Source organism: Tachyglossus aculeatus, chromosome 1 (assembly GCF_015852505.1).
Source record: "Tachyglossus aculeatus isolate mTacAcu1 chromosome 1, mTacAcu1.pri, whole genome shotgun sequence".
NCBI lineage: Eukaryota > Metazoa > Chordata > Mammalia > Monotremata > Tachyglossidae > Tachyglossus > Tachyglossus aculeatus.
In genome coordinates this window covers 108,435,126-108,447,840 of record NC_052066.1, presented here as the reverse complement: position 1 = coordinate 108,447,840, position 12,715 = coordinate 108,435,126, and the positions used below count along the sequence as shown (strand labels likewise).

Genomic DNA, 12,715 nt, shown 5'->3' with positions numbered 1-12,715 from the left:
GAGACGGTCCCTACCCAACAACAGGCTCACATGTGCAAATCCTTTTATTTTTCCACATAGGGCTTTGGGTTCTTTTTTCTCTTTTATTCTTAGTTTTAGGGTTTTTTTTTTAATTGGAAGGAAAAAAGTTACCCTTGATGGTGTAAGAAAAATGGAATAGAGGCAGGACTAGTAGGCATTCATGAGGTGTCTACCATTTTCCATGCTGACAATATGATGGATGAACACTTGGGAGTACCTTGTGTTAGTCATTTTTCAGGAATAGCTGGACAGTAGTGAGGAAGCTTTGTTTGTTTGTTTTTTAAAGACAAAACAGGCCATATCTAGTGGCTTTTCTTTGAATTACCTTAACGTTAAACTCAGAGTATTACACACCAGCATTGTTATTGCTTTGAAAATCACACTGAATATAGAGTTTCGGTGATCTTGCCTGAAGGCAGGGGCATGGACAAGGTGAACTCTCAATGCTCCTTGGTTTTGTGATTTGCACGGTGTAACTCCACTATACAAATGTGTAGAAGGCTTTAGCTTAGCATCTGTTTTTGATGATGGGGTAAGAACATTTCCTTGGGCTAAAAAGTGAAAGGTTTGCTTAAATGATGGCTATATACATTTATGCAAGCTATAGTCACGGAGCTGCAGGGTCTTTAAACACAAAAACGTGGTTGTTCTGGTTTAAATATATCTTACTTTTAGCTGCCTTAGAAAATTTATAAATGTGTTTATGACAAAATATAATGGTATAAATGGTCTTATGAAAAGGACTGTGCTCACAAGGAGCTTACAGTCTGGAGGAGGCATGTGTCTACCAACTCTGTAGCATCGTGCTCTCCCAAGCACTTAGTACAATGCTGTGCATCTAATAATAATTGCAATAATTGTGGAATTAGTCAAGCGCTTACCTTGTGCCAGACGCTGGGGTGGATACAAGCACACAATAAGCAGTCAGTAAATATCACTGATTGGATGTGGGTGTGGCTATGTCGATTTGTCAGTTGCCCTCCAGCAGCTATAGAGCACACTAATAATAATAATAATATTGATAATGATAATGATAATAATAATAGTGGTACTTGCCAAGCACTGTACTAAGCGCTGAGGTAGATACAAGACAATCAGCTTGGACACAGTCCCTACCAGAGGGTCATAAACATTGAAAGCAAAATCGGTGGCTACCAGCTATATCTGGTAATTAGCTTGTAAAGGAAACCCCCTTCCTGGTGGTGTTTTTATAACCATTGTGCCCTCCGGAAAACAGGAAGACCTAGCTTTCTAGAAGCTATGAGTGCTTGTACAGTTCTTTCTCCCACCCTGATGGAGAGACCAGCTATGTGAATGAGAAATAGCCAGCACAGAGGCTACAGCACAGGCCTGGGAGTCAGAAGGACCTGGGTTCTAGGCCCACCTCCACCACCCATCTGCTATGTGACCTTGGGCAAGTCACTTCACTTCTCTGTGCCTCATCTGAAAAATGAGGATTAAGACTCTGAGCCTCATGTGGGACAGGGACTGGGTCCCACCTGATTAGCTTGTATCTATGCCAGCGCTTAGAACAATACTTGGCACATAGTAAGCACTTAACAAGTACCATAATTATTCATTAGTATTATTATTATTATTTGGGCAGCTGCTGCTTCAGTATGGAAGCTGTTCTGCAATCTTCCAAATAGCTTGGGTGAATTCATTCATTCAATCATATTTATTGAGTGCTTACTGTGTGCAGAGCACTGTACTAAGTGCTTGGGAAGTACAAGTTGGCAACATATAGAGACAGTCCCTACCCAACAGTGGGCTCACAGTCTAGAAGGGGGATACAGACAACAAAACAAAATATATTAACAAAATAAAATAAGTAGAATAAAAATGTACAAGTAAAATAAATAAATAAATAGAGTAATAAATACGTACAAACATATATACATATATACAGGTGCTGTGGGGAAGGGAAGAAGGTAAGGCCAGGGGGATGGAAAGGGGAAGGAGCGGGAGAGGAAGGAGGGGGCTCAGTCTGGGAAGGCCTCCTGGAGGAGGTGAGCTCTCAGTAAGGCCTTGAAGGGAGGAAGAGAGCTAGCTTGGCAGATGTGTGGAGGAAGGGCATTCCAGGCCAGGGGGATGATGTGGGCCGGGGGTCGACGGTGGGACAGGTGAGAATGAGGCACGGTGAGGAGATTAGTGGCAGAGGGTTGGAGGGTGCGGGCTGGGCTGTAGAAGGAGAGAAGGGAGGTGAGGTAGGAGGGGGCGAGGTGATGGAGAGCCTTGAAGCTGAGGGTGAGGAGTTTCTGCCTGATGCATAGGTTGATTGGTAGCCACTGGAGATTTTTGAGGAGGGGAGTAACAAGTCCAGAGTGTTTCTGGACAAAGACAATCTAGGCAGCAGTGTGAAGTATGGATTGGAGTGGGGAGAGACAGGACGATGGGAGATCGGAGAGGAGGCTGATACAGTAATCCAGATGGGATAGGATGAGAGCTTGAACGAGCAGGGTAGCGGTTTGGATGGAAAGGAAAGGGCGCATCTTGGAAATGTTGTGGAGGTAAGACCGGCAGATTTTGGTGACGGCTTGGATGTGAGGGGTGAACGAGAGAACAGAATAGAGGATGACACCAAGGTTGCGGGCTTGTGAGACGGGAAGGATGGTAGTGCCGTCAACAGTGATGGGAAAGTCAGGGAGAGGGCAGGGTTTGGGAGGGAAGACAAGGAGTTCAGTCTTGGACATGTTGAGTTTTAGGTGGCGGGCAGACATCCAGATGGAGATGTCCTGAAGGCAGGAGGAGATGCAAGCCTGGAAGGAGGGAGAGAGAGCAGGGGCAGAGATGTAGATTTGGGTGTCATCAGCGTAGAGATGATAGTTGAAGTGGTGGGAGTGAATGAGGTCACCAAGGGAGTGAGTGTAAATCGAGAACAGAAGGGGACCAAGAACTGAACCTTGAGGAACTTCCACAGTAAGAGGATGGGAGGGGGAGGAGGAGCCTGCAAAAGAGACTGAGAATGAACGACCGGAGAGATAAGAGGAGAACCAGGAGAGGACGGAGTCTGCGAAGCCAAGGTTGGATAGTGTGTTGAGGAGAAGGTGGTGGTCCACAGTGTCAAAGGCAGCTGAGAGGTCGAGGAGGATTAGGATAGAGTGTGAGCCGTTGGATTTGGCAAGCAGGAGGTCATTGGTGACCCTTGAGAGGGCAGTTTCTGTGGAATGTAAGGGACGGAAGCCAGATTGGAGGGGGTCGAGGAGAGAGTTGGTGTTGAGGAATTCGAGGCAGCACGTGTAGACGACTTGTTCAAGGAGTTTGGACAGGAATGGTAGGAGGGAGATGGGACGGTAACTAGAAAGTGAGGTGGGGTCGAGAGGTTTTTTTTAGGATGGGAGAGAAATGGGCATGTTTGAAGGCAGAGGGGAAGGAACCAGTGGAGAGTGAGCGATTGAAGATGGAAGTTAAGGAGGGGAGAAGGGACAGAGCGAGAGATTTCATGAGATGAGAGGGAATGGGGTCAGAAGCACAGGTGACCGGAGTAGCACTTGAGAGGAGGGAGAACTCCTCTGAGGATACTGCTGAAAGATGGGAGAGTAGTGGAGAGCGTTGAGAGCCGGGGGGTTGGAGAATGTGGGGGAGTGACTTTGGGGAGCTCAGATCTGATGGATTTAATTTTATTAATGAAGTAGGAGGCCAGATCGTTGGGGGTGAGGGAAGGAGGAGGGGGAGGAACCGGGGGCCTGAGAATGGAGTTGAATGTACGTTAGAGCTGATGGGGATGATGGGCATGGGTGTCAATAAGGGAGGAGAAATAGTTATGTCTGGCAGAGGAGAGGGCTGAGTTAAGGCAGGAAAGGATAAACTTGAAGTGAACGAGGTTGGCATGGTGTTTAGACTTTCGCCAGCAGCGTTCAGCAACTCGAGCATAAGAGCGAAGGAGGCGGACAGTGGCAGTGATCCAGGGCTGTGGGTTAGTGGTACGAGAGTGGCGAAGCAAGCGAGTTTAGCTGAGTAGAAAGGGTAGAGTTGAGAGCAGTAATCTGATCATCAAGATTGGGTAGAGAGGAAAGGGAGGCGAGGTGGGGTGTGAGGTGCTCAGAAAGATGGATGGGGTCAAGAGAGCGAAGATCTCTGTGAGGGAGTAATATGGATTTACAGGGGAAAGGAGTGTGAGTGAGGAGGCAGGTGAGAAGATTATGATCAGAGAGAGGGATTTCAGAGTTGGTGAGGGTGCAGACAGTGCAGCAGTAGGAGATGATGAGGTCGAGGGTGTGACCAAGTTGGTGAGTGGGCGAGGTGGGGTGGAGCAAGAGGTTGGCAGTGTCAAGGAGAGATAGAAGGCGGGCGGCAGAGGAGTCACCAGGGATATCCATGTGGATGTTGAAGTCTCCGAGGATCAGAGTGGGCATGGAAAAGGAGAGAAGGAAGGTGAGGAAGGGGTTAAAATCGTTAAAGAAGTTGGAGGTGGGGCCGGGGGTCGGTAGATGACAGCTACAAGAATCTGGAGGGGGTGATAGAGGGGAATAATATGGGCTTCAAAGGAAGGGAAGGAAAGGGAAGGGGGATGAGGGATAGTGGGAAAGCGACATTGTGGGGAGAGGAGGAAAGTGACACCTCCTCCTTTTCTGGTGAGTCTGGGGGTGAATCTGCTAATACTGCTTGTCTGCAGAGTAGAGAGCACTGAACTGGGCACCCACTTTGTGCAGAGCATTTTACTAGGTTCCTGTTGTGTGCAAAACACTTTACTGGGCACTTGCTATGCACAGAGCACTGTACTGAGCAATTGCTGTGTGCAGAGCACTGTACTGGGTGCCTGCTGTATGTAGAGTACTGTACTGAGTGTTTTCTTTGTGCAGAGCACTGTACTGACACCTGCTGGGTGCAAAACTCTGTACCAAACCCTCGGAAGAGTACGATAAAAATAAAAGACATGCCCTTACCTTCGAGCTGCTTAACATGGCCATAGGAGTCAGGAAAGCTGATCCAGAATCATTTTAAAAATCAATCATATTTTGAGTGCTTACTATGTGAAGAGAGTGCTCTTTGGAGAGCACAATACAACAATATAGAAACAATATAACAATATAGAAACATCTGTGTCTTAGGAAACCAGCCTCAGGATAGCCAAGGTCTGGTTGACCTCCCCAAAATAGGGAGCCCCTCCTCAGCTGCTCCTCCCAATTGGCCCAAGGACTCTGGGGATCAGTTCCTGCAGGCAGCTGGCAGACCTGCTGTGGAGGATGGTGGCTAAGACCAGCCTAGCTAGGCCCCAAGAACTTTGTCCTCTGGGCATGCTGCTCGCTGTTCGACTGGCAGGGTCCCATCAGCCCACCTAATTAGTTCCCAAAATGCTCTGAGCTTAGCTGGGCCTAGTCTAGGGCTCTGTTTGCAGAGCTGCAGTGTCCTTGGGGTTAATCCAGGAGAGAGAGCTCCTTTCCACTGCTTCACTGAGGGCAAGGAGTTCACCCGGTTGACATGTCCTCTTCCCCTCTATCCATCTCCATGGGGGCTATAAGTGAGCTTGGGCTGGATTTGGGGGCAGGCCAAGGGGACTAGTGTGCAGAACAATTAGTGGGGACTGCCCTTCCATCAGCCTGATGCGGTTGCTGGGCACAGAAGCTTCGGTTTACTGGCCCCGTGCCATTTCCTAGGACTGATAGCGACATCCCCTGCTTTGCCAGGATTCTGTTTCCTGCTCTAACCATTATGCTTCTAGGCCCAGGTATGGAGGAGCTCTGTTACCCCTCCAGCCAACATTGTATCCTCACCAGCCCCTCTCTGTTCTCTGCTTTGGTGGAACCTTTTCACCTTTTCCATTTCCTCTGTCTCAAATCCTCCTTGGAATCCCTGAAGGTTTTAAAGATCTTCAGCTGGGCTGTCAACAGGTTCTGGAAGTTTTTCATCTGCAGAGTAAGAAAAGACCCATTTCCCTGGTGGTGAAAGGCCAGCCCTACACCTCCTATTAAACCTTATAATGAAAAACAACAACACAAAGGCTTCTGAATGGAAATGGCATTTGCTAGTGCTGAAAGGGAATCTATCTCACGGCCTAGGGGACAGACCACCCGTCTGGGAGTCAAGAGAACTGGGTCCTAATCCTGACTCCACCACTTGCCTGATGTGATCTTGGACAATACATTTTCACTTCTCTGGGCCTCGCTTTCCTCATCTGTGATCAAAGTGGGATTAAATTGATTAGGGATGAAATACCTGTTCTCCCTCCCTCTTAGACTGTGAGCCCCGTATGGAATAGAGACTTTGTCTGATCTAACTCTCTTGTCTCTACCTGAGTGCCTAGTGCTGGGCTTGGCACGTAGTAAGCACTTAACAATCACCATTATTATGATAATTGTTAATAGTCATCATCAGAATAATAAACAGGGCTTCCATTTCAGGATGAGAGGCAGCATAGTCTAGTGGATAGAGCACCGGCCTGGGAGTCAGAAGAATCTGGGTTCTAAACCTGTCTCTGCCGCTTGTCTGCTGGGTAACCTTGGGCAAGTTACTTCACTTCTCTGTGCCTCAGTTACCTCAACTGTAAAATGGAGATGAAGACCGTGAACTCCATGTGGGACAGGGATTGTGTCCAATGTGATTAGCTTGCATCTACCCCAGAGCTTAGAATAGTGCCTGGCACCTAGTAAGCGCTTAACAAGTACCATAAAAAAAGAAGGAAGAAGGATGCCTGTTCAGAACCAGAACCAGACCTACATTCTGGACTCCAGAGTGCTGAGTACACTCCCCTGGTATTCTGAAAATGCTCTAAAGAATTCACGGGATGGTGAAGTGACTAATAAACCCGCTTTCAAAGTAGCTTTGTTTGGTGTGACCAGCTGCAGCCCCTGGGGACTTTTGCTTAAAATCACCCAGTTCCCTGAGCAATAAAGATCTTCAATTTGATTTGGTCAGACCTAAAGCCAAATCCAATTTATCCCAGTAGAGATTTGTTGTGGATGTCTGCCTGGAACAGGTCTGTTTTTCAAAGATGGTGTACTCTGAAGAAATCCATTTAGGTGCCAGGGAGGTAGGGATCAAACCACGTGGTCAAGCCATATGAGTTTGTAACTCCTCTCCCTCTATGAGCTGGGCCCTAGCCCACCCACTGGACAGAAAGGCCCACGGTCCCACGAGGACTCTGACCAGGCTCTAGCTTGTTGCGAGCCCACCCCCACCAGCCCTTTTCAGCCATCCAGTCAAATTGCTATTATCACAATGCTAGAGATTGGCACCAATCAATCACAAAATTCCTGACCCCTGGGCAGGATGCAAAGTGGATGAAGGAAATTGAAACTCCAGACTAAAGCATCTACATGTTTCCAGATCCAAATGGTAGGATCGATAGAACACAATCAAACAGGACTCAGGAGTAGCTCCAGAGTCTTGATGTTTAAAAGAAGAAAGTTTCCGGGGAGAGGAGTCCACCTCTCGGAGCACAGGACTTCCTTTGGCCATACTGCCCTGAGGGTGAACCAGGTTACAGAACTGAGGATAGCCTCTCTAACTCATGGCCTGAAAGAGCACAACTCCAACTTACTAACCAAATTATTAAACCTAAACAACAAGCAGTTTCCAGGAGTGGTAACAGGAAAGAAGTCTCTTGTTTAGATGTTCTGCTTAACTGAAAATTCAGCTAGGAATTCACAGGCATGTGCTTATCCAGCTGGGCTCCTGGAACAGCCTGATTAGTCTAATGGAGGAGAGGGCTTTGATTTGCCCAAAGCACTTTCACTGCAGATATCTCATTTTTATTCTCACAACATCCCTGTGAGATAATTCTATACTGTGAGCCCATTGTTGGGTAGGGACAGTCTCTATATGTTGCCAACTTGTACTTCCCAAGAGCTTAGTACAGTGCTCTGCACACAGTAAGCACTCAATAAATATGACTGAATGAAACAAGGAGGGTCAGGGGACTATTACTCCATTTTACAGATGAGGAAACTACGGACCAGAGAGGCTTGGACCTCGATGGTAATGGGTCCACAAGGGCTCTCTCAAGATGAAGCAGGAGAGGATTCAAAAACTGTGGCCATCCTGCGAAAGGGGTTATGGGAAAGCTGGTCTCACCTTATCTGGAGGGAAGACCCAGCACCCTTTATTGGGTGGCTTCTATCCAGGTTCTGAGGGAAGCTGAACCTCCAGGAAGTGCTGTTAGCCTGGTTCATTCATTCATTCATTCATTCATTCATTCAATCATATTTATTGAGCACTTACTGTGTGCAGAGCACTGTACCAAGTGCTTGGGAAGTACAAGTTGGCAACATATAGAGATGGTCCCTACCCAACAACAGGCTCACAGTCTAGTCTGATCTCACTATTCCTTTAGGTCAGGTTAAGCAGACAGTCCTTGAGGTACATGTGTCAGTCAATCAATCAATCACTCACAGTTATTGAGTAATTACTGTATGCAGAGCACTGTACTAAGTGCTTGGGAGAGTACAATATAACAATAAACAGACATATTACCTGCCTACAATGAGCTTACAGTCTATAGGGGGAGACAAACATTAATATGAATAAACAAATTACATTCATTCATTCAATCGTATTTATTGAGTGTTTAGTGTGTGCAGAGCACTGTACTAAGCACTTGGGAAGTACAAGTCAGCAACATATAGAGACAGTCCCTACCCAACAACGGGCTCACAGTCTAGAAGGGGGAGACAGACAACAAAACAAAACATGTAGACAGATGTCAAAATTGTCAGAACATTTATGTCAGTGCTCCCCTCTCAGGGTCGCACCTGGAGAGTTTCCAGTACTCTACCAGTCTCGACTACAGGAGGGAGAGTCTAGCAGAGGCATATTCATTCCAGTCCTATCTTGGGCAGTGGCTAGCGAGTGGAAGGCAATCTGCTATAAATCAAAACTCACCTGTCCTGGGCAGCAGCAGCTTGGGAGAGAGTCAAGGGTGTAGACTCGACTTTACTGCATAGAAGGAGGCAATGGTAAACCACTTAAGTATTTTTACCAAGAAAACTCTATGGATACACTACCAGACTGATTGCAGATGGAGGTGGAGCATTCTGGGAGAGATGTGTTCATCGCGTTGTTATGGGTTGGAGATGACTCAACAACAGAAGACAAGACAACAAAAGTGCTTCCGGGTTGGGGGTGGTGGAGGTGGTGAATAAAAGGGCAGGGGGTAGTGGAGGTGGCGAATGTGTTGGGTGACAGCATGAGGGACGGGCGTCCAGCTCTTCTCTAAGGCATGGCAGAGCCTGGTTTGGGAAACCCTCTCCTGGGAGAGCATTAGCCCTGGAGGATGTTTGTTTTTGTTTTTTTTATAATATTTGTTAAGTGCTTACTATATGTCAAGCACTGTCCTAAGGGCTAGGATAGATACAAATCATTCAGGTTGGACACAGTCCCTGACACACATGGGGCCTCAAGGTCTAAGTAGGAGGGAGAAAGAGTGCTGAATCCCCGTTTTGCAGATGAGGAAACAGAAGCACAAAGCAGTAAAGGTCGCACAGCAGACAGGTGGTAGAGCCAGAATTAGAACCCAGGTCCTCTGACTCCCAGACCTGTGCTCTTTCAACTAGGCCACACTGCTTCCCTACATGCTTTAGACACTCCTGGCACTGCATATGTCTTTCTGCTTGGACAGTTCGGAGGGAGGGAGGTTGGATCTTTGGGGCTACAGATGGGCAGGTAGGATAGCGGGCAGCTGGGTTAGATAGACAAAGCTGAAGGGAGGACCCTGGAGGACCCACGTAGATGTGGTGTTGGGGATGACCCTCCTCCTGTCTCTCCCCGCTTCAGTCTATACTTCACTTTGCTGCCCAGATTATCTTTCTACAGATGTCACTCCCCTCCACAAAAATTTCCAGTGGTTGCCTATCAACCTTCGAATGAAGCAAGAACTCCTCATTCTGGGCTTCATCAGCTCGCCCCCCTCCTACCTCACTTCCCTTCTCTCCTTTTGCAGCCCAGCCCGCACACACCAATCCTCTGCCACTAACCTCCTCTCTGTGCCTCGTTCTTCCCCCTTCTAGACCGTAAGCGCACTGTTGGGTAGGGACCATCTCTATATGCTGCCAACTTGTACTTCCCAAGAGCTTAGTACAGTGCTCTTCACACAGTAAGTGCTCAATAAATACAATTGAATGAATGAATGAATGAATGATGGAGAGCCTTGAGCCAAGAGTGAGGAGTTTTTGCTTGATTTTTAGGTTGACAGGCAACCACTGGAGATTTTTGAGGAGGGGAGTGACATGCCCAGAGCATTTCTGTACAAAGATAATCCAGGCAGCAGGGTGAAGTATAGACTGAAGCAGGGACAGACAGGAGGATGGGAGATCAGAGAGGAGGCTGATGCAATAATCCAGTCAGGATAGGATGAGAGATTGAACCAGCAAGGTAGCAGTTTGGATGGAGAGGGTAGGGCAGATCTTGGTGATGTTGTGGAGGTGAGACCATCAGGTTTTGATGAAAGATTGGATGCGTGGGGTGAATGAGAAAGCGGAGTCGAGGATGACACAAAGTTTGTGGGCTTGTGAGATGGGAAGGATGGTATTGCTGTCTACAGTGATGGGAAAGTCAGGGAGATGACAGGGTTTGGGAGGGAAGATAAGGAGTTCAGTCTTGGACATATTGAGTTTTAGATGGCGGGCAGACATCCAGATGGAGATGTCCTGAAGGCACGAGGAGATACATGCCTGGAGGGAGGGAGAGAGAGCAGGAGTGGAGATGTAGATTTGGGTGTCATCAGCTAGAGATGAGAGTTGAAGCCATGGGAGTGAATGAGTTCACCAAGGGAGTGAGTGTAGATGGAGAACAGAAGGGCTCCAAGAACTGACCCTTGAGGAACCCCTACAGTATGGGGATGGGAGGGGGAGGAGGAGCCCGCAAAGGAAACTGAGAATGAACAGCCGGAGAGATGAGGAGAACCGGGAGAGGATGGAGTCTGTGAAGCCAAGGTTGGATAGCGTGTTGAGGAGAAGGGGGTGATCCACAATGTCAAAGGCAGCTGAGAGGTCGAGGAGGATTAGGATAGAGTAGAAGCCATTGGATTTGGCAAGAAGGAGGTCTTTGGTGACATTTGAGAGGGCAGTTTCAGTGAAGCATAGAGAATTGAAGCCAGATTGGAGGGGGTCAAGGAGAGAGTTGGCTTTGAGGAATTCCAGGTAGCGAGTGTAGACAACTTGTTCTAGGAGTTTGGAAAGGAAGGGTAGGAGGGAGATAGGGCAATAACTAGAAGGGGAGGTGGGGTCAAGAGAGGGTTTTTGTAGGGTGGGGGAGATGTGGGTATGTTTGAAGGCAGAGGGGAAGGAACCAGTGGAGAGGGAGCAGTTGAAGATGGAAATTAAGGAGGGGAGGAGGGGAGGAGTTTTCATAAGATGAGAGGGAACAGGGTCTGAAGCACAGGTGGATGGAGTAGCACATGAGAGGAGGGAGGAGATCTCATCTGAAGATACTGCTGGGAAGGATGGAAGAGTTGCAGAGAAGGTTGAGAGCTGGGGGGATGGAGAAGGGGGAGGGGTGACTTTGGGGAGCTCAGACCTGATGGAGTTAACTTTACTAATGAAGTAGGAGGCCAGATCGTTGGGGGTGAGGGATGGTGGAGGGGGAGGAACAGGGGGCCTGAAAAAGGGAGCTAAATGTACAGAAGATGCCGATATATACATATGTGCTGTGGGGATGTGAAGGAGGTTGAATGAAGGAGCAGGTAAGAACTGCGCAGAAGGGAGTGGCAGAAGAGGAGAGGAGGGTTTAGTCAGGGAAGGCTTCTTGGAGGAGATGGACCTTCAATAAAGATCTGAAGTGGGAGAGAACAATTATCTGTCTGATAAGAAAGGGGGAAGGCATTCCAGGCCAGAGACAGGATGTGGGCGAGAGGTCAGCAGCGAGATAGACTAAATGGAGGTACAGTGAGAAGGTTAGTATTAGAGGAACGAAGTGTGTGGACTGGGTTGTAGCATGAGAGTGGTGAGGTTTTGTACTTCCCAAGCGCTTAGTACAGTGCTCTGCACACAGTAAGCGCTCAATAAATACGATTGAATGAATGAATGAATGAATGAGGTGAGGTAGGAGGGGCAAGGTGATTAAGTGCTTTAAAGCCAATGGTGAGGAGTTTTTGTTTGATGCGGAAGTGGATAGGCAACCATTGGAGTTTCTTGAGGAGTGGGGAAATATGGTCTTAATGTTTTTGAAGGATTCAGGCAGTAGAATGGAGTATGGACTGGAGTGGGGACAGAGAGGAAGCAGGGAGGTCAGCAAGGAGACTGATGCAATAATCAAGACGGAATAGGATAAGGGCTTGCATTAGTGTGGAAGCAGTTTGGACGGAGAGGAAGGGGTGGACTTTGGCGATGTTGTGAAGGTAGAACTAACAGGATTCAGTGATGGTTTGAATATGTGGGTGGAATGAGAGAGAGGAGTCAAGGGTAACACCAACGTTATGGGCTTGTGAGACAGGAAGGACAGTGGCGCTATCAACAATGATGAGAAAGTGAGTAGGAGGAATGGGTTTGTGTGGGAAGATAAGAAGTTCAGTTTTAGTCCTATTAAGTTTGAGGTGATGGGAGGACCTTCAAGTAGAGATGTCTTGATGGCAGGGGGAAATGCAAGACTGCAGAGAGGGAGAGAGATCAGGGCTGGAGATGTATATTTGGGTATCATCAGCATGGAGATGGTAGTTGGAAGCTGTGTGAGCGAATGAGTTTTCCAAGGGAGTGGGTGTAGATGGAGAAAAGAAGGGGATCCATACTGAACCTCGAGGGACCCCATCACTTCTCTGTGCTTC

The 12,715-nt window shown here is 47.8% G+C and overlaps 1 non-coding gene across 1 annotated transcript; it reads left to right on the top strand.

The window, feature by feature from the left end:
• The first annotated feature begins 8,693 nt into the window (after positions 1-8,693).
• LOC119937004 lies at positions 8,694-8,831 on the top strand. Its single transcript, XR_005453901.1, has one exon. It is a non-coding gene; the product is annotated as a small nucleolar RNA SNORA7 (small nucleolar RNA).
• Positions 8,832-12,715: the final 3,884 nt, after the last annotated feature.